This window comes from Carassius carassius, chromosome 26, assembly GCF_963082965.1.
Source record: "Carassius carassius chromosome 26, fCarCar2.1, whole genome shotgun sequence".
Classification (NCBI taxonomy): domain Eukaryota; kingdom Metazoa; phylum Chordata; class Actinopteri; order Cypriniformes; family Cyprinidae; genus Carassius; species Carassius carassius.
In genome coordinates, this window is record NC_081780.1 from 10,132,840 (window position 1) to 10,152,892 (window position 20,053).

At 39.9% G+C, this 20,053-nt stretch overlaps 1 protein-coding gene across 6 annotated transcripts in view; it reads right to left on the reverse strand.

The window, feature by feature from the left end:
- plxna4 (plexin A4) overlaps positions 1-19,067 on the reverse strand; it is a 229,723-nt gene extending 210,656 nt beyond the window's left edge. For 2 of the 6 annotated variants that reach the window (XM_059511104.1, XM_059511102.1), the window contains exons 1-3: positions 18,867-19,067; positions 17,396-17,669; positions 5,799-5,860 (exon numbers count right to left, since the gene is read on the reverse strand). The gene's annotated coding sequence lies outside the window, so the exon portion shown is untranslated. Of the gene's footprint in view, positions 1-5,798; positions 5,861-17,240; positions 17,670-18,866 lie in introns of all 6 variants that reach the window. The other 4 variants (XM_059511100.1, XM_059511098.1, XM_059511101.1 and 1 more) reach the window with 3 other exon arrangements.
- Positions 19,068-20,053: the final 986 nt, after the last annotated feature.

A 20,053-nucleotide genomic window follows, 5' to 3' on the forward strand; every position in this document is an offset into this window, starting at 1 on the left:
AATTGGCTTGTTTACCAAAACCGATTTAGCATCCCGTGAGTCATTTCCTAAATTCAGTGCACAAGGTGAGCAGTAGTTGCTCAGAGGCTTGCATGTGTAGATGACCAATGGGAATATTCAGAAACACCCTCCAGTGTATCAAGTATTTGGGAAAGGACGAACTATTAAACAGTTTTTAAGGCACCAGTGGAGGTGTTTTGGGCTGACGTTAAGGATTTAGTGTTTAAATGTTTAACATATAATTACTTGGGGATAGTGAAGATGCTCTGAGAGATGCTTCTTCTGCAGTCATCCACTGGATCGATTCTTTCCAATTATCCAATTTAAATAAATGAATAGCTGAAGAAAATAGTACATCTTAATGAGTTAGCACGGCCTTGCCACCTTGTGCATGTTTTGCATGCACTGACAAATAGCAAATAGATTTTAAGACATTTAAATACAAGCAAACTGAGGAATCAATCTTAAACGAACAATAATCAATACACCTCTTTGGTATAATGATGATAAATGCTCAAGATCTGCTGACCTAAATGGATACAGTTCTGAAGTCCCTATATATATATATATATATATATATATATATATATATATATATATATATATATATATATAACATTTATTAAATAGAAAACAAAACACTAATAATAAATTATCTGCAAATGATTATATATATATATATATATATATATATATATATATATATATATATATATATATATATATATATATATATATATATATATATGCAACATATCGTCTCTATGAACATTTCACATTCAACTGTGAATAAAGAAGATTAGGATAGGACGATTGCAAAGTCAAAGTTATCTGTTATAAATCTAAGGGATTATACTATTGAAAGAATTGTCATCTGTGAAGAACACCGACCTTTTGATAAATCAATGCAGAGACTTTGAATCAACATTGAATATGTCTGTGAAAACACCAACGTTCCTTTGTACAATTGGACACCATTGATTGAGACTGCAGCAGGGTCAACTTCGTAATCTGTTACACTTCTAGACCTTGTCCCAGTGGCTGGGGCCTGTCCGATAAAATTAATTTAAAGACAAAATAAACACACAAACAATTTGTCAGTTTAAACAAACGGTCCAAAGTGCAGTGGAATTAAAACAGATCTAGGCCCCGATACTGACCATTTTTCTGTCAGTCTGATCAATAGACAATGTGTAGACAGGATGCGGACCAGAGAAAAGGCCATTGATAACAGCACAACAGTGTCAAACTATAAAGACAAGCAAATAGAGTGACAGCATTGTTTTTTTTCTAAGACTTTATTCCCCAAACCATCACATATACTGTAAGTTTTACTATTCACATCATTTGCCATGCATAAATGTCTTGTAATGCAATATTTTGCCTTTACAAAACAGATCTGCATGATATAGTCATCTGTCAAGCAATCAGTGTTTCCAGTGATTTTGTGTCAGTTATTCTAGATAAGAATCTAGTTAAGATATATTATTGCCGTCCATGACAGAGAAATACAACCTAATGTCACTCAAATGATCAGTGTGTGTGCAGTGAAGTAGATTTAAAGTTCATAAATTTTTCTCCACTGACACCTGCAGATAGATTCCTCAGACAGGTCGAGTCTGCTGAGGAATGATCAATACCATTGATTGGAGTGTTTGGTGCCTAAAAGAACAAGATGAAGGAAGCGAAGCATGAGGGCGACTCATGTTGAATTATTTTGGGTCCTCAAGTTTGTGTCAGCAAGTATGCAAAAGAAATGGGGATCAGTAATATCAAGCAGCTTACGCAATACGAGCAGAGAAAATAATTTAAGTCTCAGCAAAATTATGAATCAGTGTTTTGAACAAATTAGCTGAGTGAATAATTCAATGATTCACTCAAATACAGACATACAGACTGTATAATTCCTAAACTAATCATTTAAAAAATGTAAATAAAATAAATAAAACAACATGTAAATTATACAATGACTCACTCAAATGTTGTAATTAGCATCAGTTCTAAATGAATCAGTGTTTTGATCAATTTGGTTGAATGAATGAATCAGTGACTCACTCATAAAGAGGGTAATTTGTTTCAGTCCAGAAAGAAGGTTCAAAGTTTTGAACAAATTGATTGAGAGAGCGGTTGCACGTACCAGCTACATAATATCCATTCATTGTTCATCTTTTTCTGCATTATGGGGCACCATCCTAGATTTATGCCATTAAGTCTAGCATACAAAATGTGTACATACACACTATGGTCAATTTCAAAGTCATTTTACACCATGGGCAATATTATTTATTGGCTGCCAATGAAAGGTCAGGATTTATAGCGTCTGCCTTCATAAATGTGTCCACCCTCTTACTGGCTGCTTTCTGTGTTCTGATTTCTGTCTGATGAACATCCTTTCGAAAACAGCATCAGTGTCACTGCTGTGTACAAGACCTCATCTGTTCATGATCAATCTGCCATCAGCCATATCAAAGCCCCAGGATGGACAAAACGTAAGACATTTTTACAGCTTTTTTTAATATATCATTTTCTGAAGAAGAATCTGTTTTCCAAGTTAGCGTTTTCAGATATTTGAAAGATATCCAGTTTTATTTGATGTAGTAAGTATCAGGTTAAATGGGCATCCATGAGCAGAATTCTATTCAGTTATGTTTTCTGAGTTATGCACTTGTTTTCACAGACATATTCATGTTGATTCATAGCTTTGCATTGATTTACAAAAAGGTCAGTGTTCTTGACAAATGACACTTCTTTCAATAGCGTATTTTCCTTCAGAAAGTCTTTACTAATTACGTTTACATGGACAGAAATACAGTCTATACACACTATTTTCCACTATTTTTTCCAGTGTTTCTTTACAACTGCTCACAGATGACACTTTGATAGCTACACGGCACGAAAAACTATTTAACATATAAACGATATTATAAAAAAAAAGATTTAAAAAAAACTAAGATGAAAAAAAAATGGAAAAATGTTAATTAAAAAAAATATATAGTATTTAATATACATTTTAATTAATATTAATTAACAATATTATTTTCTTCATACAATCGTTTATTGTGGTATAATCTTCAGATAGACCCCTAATTTCTATGCAATAAATAAATAAACAAACTGTGGTTAGTCACTGTACATGAGCAAGTGGATGATCCTTGGCCAGAATTAGCTTAACTGAGGTCCAGATTGTGTGCTTTTGTAGAGGTTTAGCTACATGACTACAAACAGTTACACTAATGCTTGTCCAATGGACTGACATGTGTGGTTTCATCTCACTAGCAGGTTCTGATGTCTCAATGTGGCCTCACAGCAATGATCTCACCAGTCTGCTGAATTTGGATGCCTATATGAGATCCTGTGTGTCTCCATGACTGTTGTCACTGTTCCCTCACACACAGCTGGTCACTCCATCCTCTCGGTCAATGGCAATCATTGTGTGCATTGTGTGTGTCTTCCAGGCACGGCGGCCAACGTTAGACGGTCTCATCTGGAGAGATGGTTGATTACAGAGGGAGACATACTCAAGGAATGCTACAAAGATCTCGGGGCCTTCAGACACACACATGAAGATTTCCATGAGAACTTGCCCTTCGCTGGAGTCTGTTATCATTTGCATGGCTGAGACGAAGCAAGCGTCTGTTACCCAAGGCTGTGGCGATAAGCCCAAGTTACAAACACAGACTTCACCAAAAACTTTTATAGGAGAATCTCTGGAATGTTCTTCCGCCTTAAGCTATTCAATCACACCTGCTGAAGGAGAGGTTATCTGTGTACACTGTCTGGTCACCGACAGCAATGTGTGCAACCACAGCACTAGGGCTTCTTCACCGACTCTTGTTTTCTGGTTCGGTTCTTCTGCATGATGTTTCTCTCTGGCGGTTTAAGAAAGCCTATTTCCTAGAATCCAAGAGCTTGTGCAGCAAACTCATTCCAACAGGGTTTTTGACATCAATCATTAAATAAAAGCCAAAAACAGTGGTACAAAGGTTAATAAGAGAAAGACGGGCTGTTTGTAGTTTTAAATACTGAAATAGACGTGTCTTTCTTTGTACTAAAAGCACTCTACCATTCTCCCTCTCCTCTTCAAGTATTGATGTAGAATCTTTTTGTTAAAATTAACATGAGGTAACAATGGACGCCATTTACTTTTTAATGCATGCTATAGTCTTATTGTAAACAACTCATTGGGAATGTTATTTCAAAGGGAAAACACTTTATTTATAATATAGGAGAAGATGCAGTATTGAACGTCAATGTGCAAGGCTTCCTTTGACAGCTGATTGATATTGCAAACTTGTATATGTATATATTATGTATTAATTTTTTTTTACTTACTTTCATAAGCAAACACACTGGTATATAGAGCAAACAGTTTTATAATTTGTTGCACTGTTATATTTCTAGTTGTCTACATTTTGAATTGGATTCGGAAGCAAATCAAAAATGTACAGTAGACTACTAACTTTTCTCTGAACCTTTTTTTTGGTGGCATAAATTAAAGTGAAAAGATATCTAAAGATATCTAAATATCTAAAAAAAGATATTATTAACCAACAAGCAGATAGCAAACTCTCAATCAGTCAGGTTGCGTTCTTGCATGCAACAGCCACTTTTCCCCATCTAATCCATTTCCAGTGTATACAATCAAGTGCTGCTTTACATTTTTCCAGTTTCACTCAGAAATGCATCTCATTACAGAAATAAAACAGACTGAACATGACAATTCACACTGACTTTAACTCAAGCATGATGAATGTGTCTTAAAAATGCTAAAGATAAATGTGTACATTGTGGAGTTAGAGAAGCCATTTATCACATGGTCACTTCTGCTTTAAGCTTTAAGAAAGTCTGCAATCATCTTTCAATTTAAATACAGCAGCACAAAGCAATGAGGTATACACAAACATATGAAAAACAGTGGAGCTGCAATGATATCTTCTGTTCTGTGGTGGAAGGAGAATTTATTTGTGCTATTCTATGCTGTTGAGACTAATTGAATGTGCGTCTTGTTGCAGATTTAATTTGTGTTATTTGTTATGCTCACTGAAAGTTTGTCTGTGTATGTGTTTGTAAAAAAAAAATATAAAAAACCTCTCCCACTCTTTCTTGAGGTGATATATGGAACTCCATATTTCATATCTGGCCTGATTCATTTCCACAAACGTTGCCTGTACCTGCTGTTATCAGAATACACTATTATTATCATCATCAATTTCTCAGACTGGTCTGTACATAAAGATATGAAACACAGAAAGGGAAAGATAAATAAATAAGATTAAATATAAATATTAGATTAAAATAGAAAATGCTGCCTTGACTAAACAACTAACAGCAATAAGTTCGAGTTGAAGTACTAAAGTAAAGAAATATGAGTTTTAAGTAATATGTAGAAATATAAACTTTTATAAAACTAGCATTAAGATAAACACTAAAAATATCAAATAAAATCAACCCCCTGAAAATAATAAATACCATAATAGTAGCTAATTCTCAGAGCTGGTTAATTTCAGAAGGTTAGTTTCTTTATAGGCACATAAACCCTTATCTACAAAACTACATATTTTCACTCACTTTAGTTCCTTTGCAAAAAGACACAGATGAATGAACACAAGTTGACCTTTTGTAGGCAAGTTGTCCCATACTGTAGGAACTCACCACTATAAATCCTAATACAAAAATATGATGCTCCCGGAATAAAATAATAATAAAATTTTTTTTAGGAGAGTTCAAGTATTTGAAAACAATATACGAAAGGACAGCAAGAAAAAAAAACATGCACAATTAGTAGAAAAAAAGCTTACTTAATAAGATGTAATCTTTGTGTGGCCAATTTCCTTGTGTGACCAACTAACCTCAGTCTCACCTATAAACAGAAAAAACAATAAACAATATATAGATAATTACTTTAAACACACAACTAGAATGCACACTGCATGAGAAACCACTCTACTTCTTGACTCTTAATTTATTTAGAATGCCAAAAATAAAAATAATCCTAACCCCTTAAACAAAACTGGATTTCATTCACTGACTAAACATGCAATTAGACCATAACAAGCATACTTCTGTTCTGTTAGCATGCTACTGTTAGACAGCTGCTCAGCTGTCACAAGCAATCGCCACAACACACATATATCATAAATCAAAAAATGACCACAAAGGAGTGACAGAGTTCAGTAACATGACACAGTAAGATTAATATTTCCTCCAGCCTGTACCGCCAGGCTCATTGTTTTCAATAAAATGTCATGGCCCCCCATTACATAATCACATCTGCGATTTGGGATCAAGGTTTTGATGCAATCAATGCCTATTAGAATCAGCCAGTATTGATTGAAAGCAGAGAGCTGATACCATCTCTCCATCTCTGGCCTGCTTAGATCATAATCTCTCTCTGGTCTGCGTAGGACTTGATTGGCATTAATAGGTCAGTGTGTTGCCCAGGGATGCAGGCGAGGATAATTTTTCACCACTAATAGTGTGACTGTAAACTGCCCCCAGACTAATTAGGATCAAAGGTGGAGGTGCATCCTGCCCCCTCGGTTGTCTGGGAACAGGACAGAACTTGGGACGAGAACTTGTGAACCAAACATTCATTTTTTTTAGCTTACTTTCACACATTCAGGGCCACTACAGTGTTTTCCAACCTATTTGACTCTAAAAGCCAAAACCAAAAAAGGGTTCCTTATATTGGAATGAATGAATATTCTACAATGTTTCACTCTATTACTGTGAGTGAAACACAAATTCATCAATATTGTCCTCTCAAACAGAAACATGTTGTTTGTTGTCTGCTGTACTGTGTATGCAGTTATGTTTAGCGTTATATAACCTCAACGCGACACCTTGCGTTTGATTACAAGCTGTATTAATAAATGACGCAAACAGCCAATCGCATGAAACATGCCGCGAGTACGCGAGACAGTGAACGCACGCGATTTGCTCCGTTTTTATGACATAAGTAAAAGAATAATAATAATAATAATAAAACGTTTTTGTGAAGGATTGAATGATTTAGACGCCTTCTGGAATAATTCTAAGTAGCTGAATATAATAATAGCCTAATAATTAAAATCTAAAATAATATAAAACTGAATTTTTCTTAAGAAAAAAGAAAGACAGAAGGACAGACAGAAAGAAAGAAAGAAAGAAAGAAAGAAAGAAAGAAAGAGAACATACAAGCAATAAAGATTTTGTGCCAGGTTACTTTTTCAATTACTATTTCCTTTTATTGCATTATTTAAATTTAAATTATTTTTAATCTTTTGAAAACCCTGATATTTATGTTTTAAATTCATAATTTCTTTATAGGTTTAACAAAACAAAACTGAAATCTTTCCAGTTACCCCCTGTGTTAGATACCCCTGAATGGGAATCACAACGCTACCCTATACATGGAATTCTCTTTGAAAAAATGAGAGTGAGTGTTTGTATCCTGTGGGAGTTTCCTGTGCGTTTTCACAAGGTGACATTTAAAAGACAGTTTCACACACTGCAGTTCAGCAGCCATGAGCAGCTGACACATAAAAACCTTTATCACCGTCAAACCACACGGCAGAGAAGGACCAGCATCCTCTTTGTGTGTGTGTGTGTGTGTGTGTGTGTTTTAGACAGCACCATAATAGTAGAAGCGAGCAGCACAAGTGTGTGTTGGTTGATAATGTCCTGGAGCGTGTGCATGTATGTGTGTGTGTGTCTCAGACCATGATAACAGGCAATGTGCACCTGTGTTTGTGTGTGTCGATTGCTAATTTAAAGGATGGTGAAAGGTGTGCGGGTGGTTTTCAGACTACAATTTTGAATAGGCACACCTGTGTTCATTTTTAAACAAGGAAATGTTGAATGAAATTGTCAGTCTAGCAGCATTTAATTACAGGTGCATCTCGATAAATTAGAATGTTGTGTAAAAGTTCATTTATTTCAGTAATTCAACTCAAATTGTGAAACTTGTATATTAAATAATTTCAGTGCACATAGACTGAAGTAGTTTAAGTCTTTGGTTTTTTTTATTGTGATGATTTTGGCTCCCATTTAACAAAATCCCACCAATTCACTATCTCAACAAATTAGAATATGGTGACATGCCAATCAGCTAATCAACTCAAAACACCTGCAAAGGTTTCCTGAACCTTCAAAATGGTCTCTCAGTTTGGTTCACTAGGTTACACAATCATGGGGAAGACTGCTGATCTGACAGTTGTCCAGAAGACAATCATTGACGCCCTTCACAAGGAGGGTAAGCCATAAACATCCATTGCCAAAGAAGCTGGCTGTTCACAGAGTGCTGTATCCAAGCATGCTAACATAAAGTTGAGTGGAAGAAAAAAGTGTGGAAGAAAAAGATGCACAACCAACCGAGAGAACTGCAGCCTTATGAGTATTGTCAAGCAGAATTGATTCAAGAATTTGAGTGTACTTCACAAGGAATGGACCGAGGCTGGGGTCAAGGCATCAAGAGCCACCACACACAGATGTGTCAAGGAATTTGCTGAACCACAGACAATGTCAGAGGCGTTTTACCTGGGATAGGGAGAAAAAGAACTAGACTGCTGTCCAGTGGTCCAAAGTCCTCCTTTCAGATGAGAGCAAGTTTTGTATTTCTTTTGGAAACCAAGGTCTTAGAGTCTGGAGGAAGGGTGGAGAAGCTCATAGCCCAAGTTGCTTGAAGTCCAGTGTTAAGTTTCCACAGTCTGTGATGATTTGGGGTGCAATGTCATCTGCTGGTGTTGATTGTGTTTTTTTTTGAAAACCAAAGTCACTGCACCCGTTTACCAAGAAATTTTGGAGCACTTCATGCTTCCTTCTGCTGACCAGCTTTTTGAAGATGCTGATTTCATTTTCCAGCAGGATCTGGCACCTGCCAACACTGCCAAAAGCACCAAAACTTGGTTAAATGACCATGGGTTTGGTATGCTTGACAGGCCAGCAAACTCACCAGACCTGAACCCCAAAGAGAATCTATGGGGTATTGTCAAGAGGAAAATAAGATACAAGAGACCAAAATCGCAGATGAGCTGAAGGCCACTGTCAAAGAAACCTGGGCTTCCATACCACCTCAGCAGTGCCACAAACTGATCACCTCCATGCCACGCTGAATTGAGGCAGTAGTTAAAGCAAAAGGAGCCCCTAACAAGAATTGAGTACATGTACAGTAAATGAACATACTTTCCAGAAGGCCAACAAATCACTATAAATGTTTTTTTTTATTATTATATTTTATTGGTCTTATGAAGTGTTCTAAATTATTGAGAATTGGTGGGTTATTGTTAAATGTGAGCCAAAATCATCACAATTAAAAGAACTGTGTGCACTGAATTTATTCAATACACAAGTTTCACAATTTGAGTTGAATTACTGAAATAAATGAATTTTTCCATGGCATTCTAATTTATTGGGATGCACCTGTATACTGTTGAAATCTGATTTGGATAGGTCTATCCAAATTTGCATACTTTTACACTATTCTATCTTATTTTTGTGCTGCTTTACACACCCTCTGTTCCCCATGTACAGACATTCCAGTTACATACAGTGAAACATGATATGAGACAGCGAGGAAGAGCACTTCCATGTTTAAAATAACACAGGTCACTGCTGTTTTCTTAAATTATGCTTAGCATTTAAACCATATTATTATTTTAATGGAACAAAGAGTAGTATTGTCTCTGTTGATTCTACTATCTTTAGCATGTCAGCTTATCTAAGTGCAAGTTCGATGATATGCCCAAAAATGGCTTTTTACATATATCCGTGCTGTCTTTATACATGCTATTTCCTACTTCCCTCTTCTGAAGTTGTGATTATGAGTTGTCATGTTCTAGTGTTGGAAAGAACAAGAATCATGGAGGACAGCTCATTCATGAGTTCATACTTGCCCGTTTATTGGGAAAATCTTATTAGAGCCAAAAATCTATTGGAAATATTTAGTTTATATTGGAGATTTAATCAATTAATTGGTAACCACATAAACTTTCAGCTTGTTGACGATACCAAAATCTTGTAAAAAGCCATAAAAAGTAAATGTAAATGTGAAAAGCCATTCCACTCAGGTAACCTAACATGCTAAATTTAGCTGCAACACCAAACAAGGAACAACTCTTTGTTCCATTTAAAACAGAATCACCCTTCAAAAATCCAAATGCTTTGGCAAGTATACAGTGTATATAGTACATCATTTGAGACTACAGCAATGAATAGGTGCACATGGACATACTGTGTGATACTTCCAACAGAAGCATGTGGGCTTGTGTCATATATGTTTTACCGCAATTGAAATGCACTGTGTTGTCTGTACACTGCAAAACAGAGGGTGTGTTAAGTAACATTGAGGAAATGTAGGTGTGTGTGAGCACTGCAGTTTCCTGTTCTCAGAACGTCTCATTATGGTGAAGAGGATCTGACCTCACTACTGCAGTGTGGTGTAGTCAGCATGCATCTCACACCCTGAGAGGAGAGAGAGTCTCTCTCTCTTTATCTCTCTCTCTATCTCTCTCTCTCTCTCTCTCTCTCGCTCTCTGTACATTCAGCTTCCTCCTGGAACAAAATTAAATAATAATAAAGACAATAAAAACTAAATTTTTACATTTTTGAACAAAATGTGAGAGCTTGCTGCCATGACAGTAGGGTGCTATTATGCCTTTACTAGTGTTGTAAGTGCATTGCTATGAGGTTGTAAAGTGGTTCTGGCTGGTTGCTAGGGTGTTTCTGGCTTATTTAAAAAAGGCTCATCCATCTTTTTAGTAACCATGAGGATTTCAGTTAGAACTTGTCTGAACTTGATGTAAGACTCATGATAGAAAGTTCCTGCCTCCTGGGGCCAAATCACAGAAACAATCTAAAGTGTGATCACATTAGCTAAATTTCAGCAAACTTTTACATCCCCCAAAAAAATCCATTGTCTATATTTTTGCTCACATAGAAATCATTTTCAAACTAAAACTTTCTGTTGGTTAACGCTGGAAAATCTGCATAGGAAAATCTTTTGCTTAAGATTGTATAAATTCCTATTAAAATGACCAGATTTCAACCATGAAAATTCGTCAATCAGTGGTAAAGGTGTAATCACACTCTAGTTAAATTTTTCAAAGCAGCTGTCTGTTGGTCAACGTGCCAGATCTGAGTGAAACTTTTGTAAAATTCGTGTGGCTAAATCTTTTGGCATTGGAATAATCCCTTTGACTTGATTTCACCTGTGGAATTAATTTCAACAACAGTAAAGATCACCTAGTGACATTTCAGCAAAACAGCATTCTGCGGGACCAACTTGAACCCACTGCGAAATCTGCACAGGTAAAACGTCTGCCATTGAAAAACGTACTCGGTTACTAACGTAACCTCGGTTCTCTCTAGAAGAGGGAACGAGTACTGCGTCTTAGCTAAGACGCTACGGGAAAAGTCTCTTTTCACGAAATACTGAAGCAAAAAATTATCCTTAATTTTGAATTTTTGTAAAGCGCATTTGCAGCAGTACACAGCCATAGGTGAGACAGCTCGCTTGTTCATTGGCTGCTCTGCAGCAAGTGCACAGCCTATCGAGCGCAGGCTGATGCAATATCAGACCAATTAGGACGCTTCGCGCCCATCACGCCACTTCCCGCCGAAACGGGTGTGGCCCAACCCTATGAAAGGAGCTCGAAAAGGCTGACTCACCTGATTTATTTCATCGCCGAAGCGAACCAGAGTGAATCGTACGCACGGCAGAGAACGCAGTTCTCGTTCCCTCTTCTAGAGAGAACCGAGGTTATGTTAGTAACCGAGTACGTTCTCTTACGAGAGTTCTCTCGTACTGCGTCTTAGCTAAGACGCTACGGGAACCCCATGTAAAACCGTGCGGGCAGGGATCACACACCAATAAACCTGAAGCAACGCCCAGGATTTACAGTGCACAGTCACCTGAGGGACTCACAGAGAGCCCAGGACATGAGAGGGGGGGAAGCCCTCCGTCCCATATCTAGCAGCACCCGTAGATGCGGCAATACAATCATCACACAGTCGAGGCAAGGCCTGACCAATGTGGCAATGCGGGTCTTACGTAATACTGCCCATATAACAGTCGGCAGCGCATAACGCTCACAAACTCAGAATTCCCATCAGGGCCCTGATTCGGCTATACCGACAGCAGCCTTGCTTGCAACCTAGAGGCGGGAACCTCTAGGTTATAGAACCTGATAAATGTAGACGGCGAGGCCCAACCTGCCACCATACATATATCCTGCAAGGAGATCCCTGTAGACCACGCCCACGACGAGGCGACGCCCCTCGTGGAGTGTGCTCTGACACCCAGTGGGCACTGAAGGCCCTTGGAAGCGTAAGCTAACGCTATGGCGTCAACTATCCATCTGGATAGAGTCTGTCTCGAAACAGCCATTCCCTTGGAATGTCCAGTGAACGAGACAAACAGCTGCTCAGTCTGTCGAAAGACAGCAGAGCGAGACACATAAGCTCTTAAAACCCTAACAGGGCAAAGAAGACTCGAGTCTCCATCCTCTCCTGACACCGACAGGGCAGACAGGGCAATAACCTGAGCCCGAAACGGCGTGTTGAGGGACTTTGGCACATAACCGTGCCTAGGTTTAAGTATGACCCTTGAGTCATTAGGCCCAAACTCCAAGCACGACTGGCTCACCGAGAGCGCGTGCAGGTCACCCACACGCTTCACTGAAGCGAGAGCCAACAAGAATACCGTCTTGAACGACAGATGCTGGAGGCTAATCGATTGGATAGGCTCAAAAGGGAGACCCTTCATGGCCTCCAAAACCGTCGCGAGGTCCCATATAGGGACTGACGGAGGTCTGGGAGGATTCAGCCTCCTAGCTCCTCTAAGGAAGCGGATGACCAAATCGTTCCTTCCTATTGACTGACCGAGCGCTGTTTCAGAAAACGCTGCGATGGCCGCCACATAAACTTTGAGCGTGGATGGGGCTCTGCCCTTATCCAACAGCTCTTGCAGGAAGGAGAGAACCTCCGTCACCTCACAACTAAGGGGTGAACATCCCCGAGCTGTACACCAGCTGGAGAACACCGACCACTTCGAGGCATACAGCCGTCGCGTCGACGGAGCTCTAGCCTGAGTGATGGTATTTAGCACTCCCACTGAGAGATCAGCGGGTAACCGTTGAGCGCCCACACATGGAGGGACCACAACTCCGGTTGAGGGTGCCAAATCGAGCCCCTGGCCTGCGAGAGGAGGTCCCTCCTCAACGGCACTGGCCACGGGGCGATGTCTGCTAACCGCATCAAATCTGGGAACCATGGTTGGTTCTTCCAAAAAGGTGCTACAAGCAGTATTGAACATCTCGTTTCTCTCACCCGTTCTATCACCTGCGGAAGGAGGGAGACGGGAGGGAAAGCATAAAGCGGGCAGCACGGCCATCTCCGTGACAGCGCGCTTTCGTTCTTGGAAAAGAACGCGGGGCAGTGAACGTTTTCGTGGGACGCGAAGAGGTCCACCTCCGCCCTGCCAAATCTCTCCCACAACAGCCGGACTGTTTGCGGGTGTAGAGACCATTCGCTCGTGGGAATGTTGTTTCTGGACAGCCTGTCTGGACCCAGATTCTGTAGCCCAGCGGGCTGACATCGCTCAGACTCCGCGATGTCAGGAAGCGTCAGCCACAAATGCCTCTCAGCCACCGTAGCGGAAGCCATAACCCGTCCCATGGCCTGTGCAGCGGACTTAGTAGCGCAGAGGGAGAGATCTGAAGCACTCCTCAGATCCGCGAGACAGATTGCTTCAGGTCCCATCTCATCCAGCTTGCGGAGGAGATCGCCCTGGAAAATCTGTAGCGTGGCCATGGTGTGCAGCGCAGACGCAGCCTGCCCAGCAGCAGAGAAGATCCGTGCGCGCAGTGACGTACCATCCAGCCGGGAACGAGAAGGGGGCTCTGGTGCAGACCACTCGAGGCCGAGGCTCGCCGCGGCCAGCATGAGCACTCACATCAGCTCTTTATCGATATCCGCTCGTCTGCTGGGCCTCTGAGCAGAAGGCGCGAGATCCACGGAGCTCGCCCAACCCTCATTTCCCGACGCAAGCAGAGAGCACGTGTCCTCTTCCTCCGACGCGGCCCTGAGATGCACTTCCTCGGAGGACGCGGCGGCAGACAGCGGCCGCTGACCATCGGGAAGCGATGCAGGGGAGGCCGGTGAAGCGGAGGGAACCGGTGAGCTCGGCAGAGCTGGAGGCGGTTCCGGTAGACGCTGAGAGCGCTGAGAGCCCTTTTTACGGCGCTGCGGCGCAGCGGATGATGCAGGCTTCGAGAAGAACGCCCGGCGAGTCCTCAGAGTCACCATAGGCATTAGCTCGCAGTGAGGTCAGCCGCCGTCAGCGAGCGCGAGTGCTGCATGGTCCTCACCCAGACAGGAGACGCAGATGACGTGACGATCTCCTTCGCTGAGCGGGGCTCTGCACAAGCCGCACGAGGGCATCTTTAAAAAGACGCAGCTCTTTTATGAGTGTGCGTCGCAGGGCGAACACACACAAGGATATATATAAAGGATATAGGCGCCGGAGAGCGCAGCAGGAACGGCAGTGGAAGGCGGCGAAGGCCAGCAGCTTTAGAATGGCTCGTCCCGCTGAGATGCCTATCAGACGGCGCTTGCTTACTCCGTGATCCAGCGATGCGTGAGCTTCGCTGAAGAGATGAAAAATCAGGTGAGTCAGCCTTTTCGAGCTACTTGTATAGGGTTGGGCCACACCCGTTTCGGCGGGAAGTGGCGGGATGGGTGCGAAGCGTCCTAATTGGTCTGATATTGCATCAGCCTGCGCTCGATAGGCTGTGCACTTGCTGTAGAGCAGCCAGCGAGCGAGCCGTCTCGCCTATGGCTGTGTACTGCTGCAAATGCGCTTTACAAAAATTCAAAATTAAGGATAATTTTTTGCTTCAGTATTTCGTGAAAAGAGACTTTTCCCGTAGCGTCTTAGCTAAGACGCAGTACGAGAGAACTCTCGTAAGAGAACTGGATTTTGCTTGTGAAAATGTAGCAAATAATTGTAAAGATGCAATTACACTGGTGAAATTCCAGTGAAGCAGCTTTCTATTGGTAAACGTGGCCAACTTAAACCTGTTGCGAAATCTGTATGGCAATATATTTTGCTATTGCATGAATCCCTATCAAAATAAACCTCATTTAGAACACCGAACAGCCCCAGATTCCTTCTTGACTGTAACTTTATATTATTTATGTAGCACAATAATTTGAGGTATCATTCATATTTGTAGCACAAATGGTGCTAGTGTGATATGTCAAAGTTTAATAGCAAACACCTCTGAAAATAACATAGTTCCAGAGATTACTTTCTTTTATTTGTAACCTTTACCTTTCTTGTATTTGTTTTTTATGGAGGGAGAAGTTGTGGCCTGGTGGTTAGAGAATCGGACTCCCAATCGAAATGTTGTGAGTTCGAGTCCCGGGCTGGCAGGAATTGTGGGTGGGGGGAGTGCATGTACAGTTCTCTCTCCACCCTCGATACCACGACTTAGGTGCCCTTGAGCAAGGCACCGAACCCCCAACTGCTCCCCGGGCGCCGCAGCATAAATGGCTGCCCACTGCTCTGGGTGTGTGTTCACAGTGTGTGTGTTCACTGCTCTGTGTGTGTGCACTTTGGATGGGTTAAATGCAGAGCACAAATTCTGAGTATGGGTCACCATACTTGGCTGAATGTCACTTCACTCACTTATTAAAACAGACACCTTCCAGTGAGGCTCAGCTTATTAAGTATGCTCTGTCTAAACCAAACTTCATCAAACACAGCCGAAGATCTCTGTTGACTCAGTAACGCTCAGTGATGATGCAATCTTTCAGTTTAATAGAATAATTGAGTCTCTGTATATTTTATTGACTCTTTGAGAATAAAACACACAAGAAAACCCATGCCCTATCTAACCTCAGCCGCCTTAAACTTCATTTATTTTTCCGCCAGCTTCTTATTATTGATAAGACACGACTTTGGTTTTATTTGAATGTAAATGAAGCGTTAGATTAACCCAGGCCATGGATTTGAAATATTACAGATGTATTTGTAGGGAAATTAGATTTATTCCGCTGATCTGATGAATTCCTCTGATGGCTTTTTTCTTTTTGGCCTCTTTTTTTATGATGAGCACATATTTGATTTCGGAAATGGAAATAGTGCAGGCCCGCTCGCTCCATCTGCTGATTATATCCCATGATTACTGAGGTGAAGGTAAACAGAACTCACTTGATGGAGGAATCTTTGGACCGCAGCATGTTTAGAAGATTGAAATGAGGCGACAGTGTCATCCATGTCTGAATTCTGGCTCTGTATTTTATCTGTCAGGTCTGTCTGACATCACTACATTATGCAATTCCAGGGCTATGCAACATACATTACTATTTGTGACTCAGATCTCAAAAAATACTTTTCAGTGCTAAATATAAGGAACACAATGATCATTATAAAAAAAAAAATACACTACAAATTAAATTCATACAATGACTTAAAAGGACCTGCTTTATTATTAGCAAAAAATATGATAAAAAAATATCCTGATATCATAATGAAGACAAAAAACAAGTAATGTAGTTTGGAACATTAGCATAAACAGAGTGTATGTTTTATGCGATAGAGGAATATATAGACAGAACATTAGTGTGTACAGGGTAAGTGTATTCCTGCCTAAGGCTGTCTTTGCTCTCTCCTTCATGGCCCGAGTCCCAGCTCTCAGCCTGACCTCTACACCACATACAGAGAGCAAATGAAGAGGAACTAACACGTAGCCCTGCATCTCTCCCCTCCACTCGACAAGCCTTTCGTATCTCTCTTTTCCGCCCCACAATTCCCTTTTATCCTCTAACCATCTCTCCCTCCTCTCTCTTTTTATTGCTTTCATACCCGTGCTCACCTCATTGCTCCTTTAGGTTTTTTTATACTCTCTCCACTCACTCTAAGGATAAACTTTTCTATTTAAAATAGCATTTTCATGAAATCCAATTTTCTGCTCAAGGTGTCTCAAGAACATATGTTTCTATATTCTTGTTAGCTTTTTCATTTATGCTAATAAGAAGATCTATAAGAAATAACAGTACATGTTTTTCAGACTAACGTGGTAATTTCATGTTTCATGTGTTTTTAAGTAGTTGCAATATACCATGTTAGTCATTCATTACCTAGGTATATATCAAAGTACTGTCACAATAACACAGTATGATTTATGATACTTTTTTGTTTTGGGAAGTTAGTTTTGCAATGGTAAAAAGCAATTTTTATGAGTTATCCCACCACGTACCATCTGTTCTCTTCTCATCTCATGTTCAAATTTTCTTCCATCATTTTGATATAGTTGTTCGCTCCCTCCTGGGAAGTCAAACCTGTATCCATTAAAACACATTAAAAATATCTGAGACCATAAATATATATGCAAACATATGAATGCCAACCCACAACTGAAATCCGGAGAGAGGTTTCTGGAGCTCCTCAGTGCTACATGTACAGGCACGACACACTCATAAATGGGTGGAGGGAGGGAATCTGTGGTGTGTGTGTCTAGGGTCTCATCTCTTGTCCATGCTAATGAGCGTAAAGTGACTTCACTTGCTGCAGCTGTCCGGCAGGCTGCTCAGAGTTGATTGGTGGCAAAATAAATAAAGATCTAGACGATGTGGTTTTTGGATGACTGCTTCTGTCCTGAAGGCCGGAACACAGAGACAGTGAGGGTCTGTAAGAAGAACACAAATTACAATTAACACACACACACACACACATTCACAGATGCAGATACTGAGTCATAGTGCATAGTGGGACATTAATGCATATTATCACATGAATTGATGAATTACAACACTATATAACTTTGCATACAAGTTTAAGATCAATTAGAATTTTAAAGAATTAATACTTTTAATCAGCAAGGATGCATTAAATTAATCTAAAATGACAGTAAAGACATTAGTGATGTTACAAAGGATTTCTATTTCAAATAAACACTGTTCTTTGAGCTTTCTGTTCATCATAGAAATCCTGAACCATCCTGGTTTCCATGAAAATATTATGCATTGCAACAACATCACAGTTTTCAACATTGAATAAATTATACTTGAACACAGAATAGGCATATTAGAAGGATTTCTGAAGGAACGTGTGACACTGAATATTTGCCAGCTTGGCCATTACAGGAATATTAGGCCTACTGTTTTACTGTATTACTTTTAGTTACACTTTATTTTAAGGTGTCCTTGTTATAGTGTAATTATACTTATTGTAAAATACTGAGTAACATTAATTATTTACATGCACGTACTTACTATATGGTTAGGGTTAGGGTTTGGCTTAGGGTTACTTGCATGTAATTATGCATAATTTATTGTTATTAAATTGTAACGTGTAACAAGGACACCTTAAAATAAAGTGTTACCTTATTTTTAATTAAATAAATGCACTTAAATGCATAGACAAAGCCTTGATAAAAGACTTCTTTTAAAAACATTGAAAAGTCTTACCAACCCAAAACTTTTGAACTTATACAAACTGTAGAGTTTGTATATTGTATGTATGTAGAGGTATGTATGTATTTTGTATGTAATGGTCAAAAATCTACTTTTAAATGTATAAGTCACACAAAAATGAAACACGTCTTCATTTACTCATTCTTATGGACATTCAAAGTTGTATAATTTTCTTTCCTCAGTTTTTATGCAGGATGTTTAAATGCCGTTTTCAGCACAATGAAACTGAATTGTAATCATGTCGTCTAGCTTCAAAATGTATCATAAAAGTACCATAAAAATAGTCAGAACATCTCTTATGTGCATATTCAAATTGGAAATAAAAGAATCAGAAATAGTTTTATATGAAGCATAACGTCACACTACAGGACATGGCTATCACTGCTTGAAATTTCATGTCAGCTACTCACAAATATATTACCATCTGCTCACTCGGCACCAAGTAATCCAGGTTTCACCAAGCCCGTCCACAGTAATTTAAAGCACACAGCAGACTAGTTTCCTTGCAGAAATAAATGCCACTCAAGTCAGTGACCCTGATCCAAAGCCGGCTTCATTACACGCTTACTGAACATGGACCCTTCTTCACCTCCTCCTCAGTCTGGACTCGCATGTCGAATGGAACATGTCTGATAATGACGGCTACCAGTCAATCATTAAGCTATGTTCTGCCTCTGCCGCAATGATCTCTGGACCTTAAATGTGCCAGTAGTGAACAGAATTGGAATTATTTGGGGTATAAAATGGCTGTCTATTATCTGTGTGTGATGGTGTGTGTATTGATGGCCTGTGGCTTGTGGTATACGTCACACTTTAGCATGTGGTAATGACAGTCCTTGGGCCACAGAGTCTCATTAAGAGTGGACACACACACACACACACACACACACACACACTCCACTAAAGGTTATGAAGAGGGCCAGTGCACTCTGAAATTGTTCTGTAAATAAGCACAGCATTAATCTTTAACCCCGGCCACTGGATTCCCCTCTGGGATAGTGCAAATCTTATGTCAGACTTCAGCTGCCAGCATTTATTGGCTTGATTTGTCATTGTGCTGATGATATAGTTATAGTACAGATTGAGATATTTGTCTCTATGGTGTATCGGCTCCAGCAGGGGTCAACTGTGAAGATTGTTACTGTGTTGTTGAATGGTGGGTAAAAACTTTGAGCTGGAAAGGGGATTGTGAGTACTCATGGTGCCTACAACTAACAAATGACTGACAGAAACATCTAAGATGTGTTTGTGTACATTTTAAATGCTATTTTGGGGCATTTTGACACTTTTATGTAGAGAAACTGTACAGAAGGGACAGGAAATGATGCAGAGAGAAGGTGAATGGGACCATTATACCAAATGTGCATGTCCAACTTGAATCCTTTGCGAAATCTGTGTCTGTAAATCTTTTGCCTTTACAAAAAATTACCAATTGCATGGATTCCTATTAAAATTTGTTGAAGAGCAGTAAATGTCACCACACTTTTGGTATGAACCAAAGAGTGGGATCTGTAATGTGAGAATGAGTCGGATGGACGTTCTGACAAACAGCGTTGACATCGATGAACTGGTGGGTGAATTCATTGGCGTTTTCTTG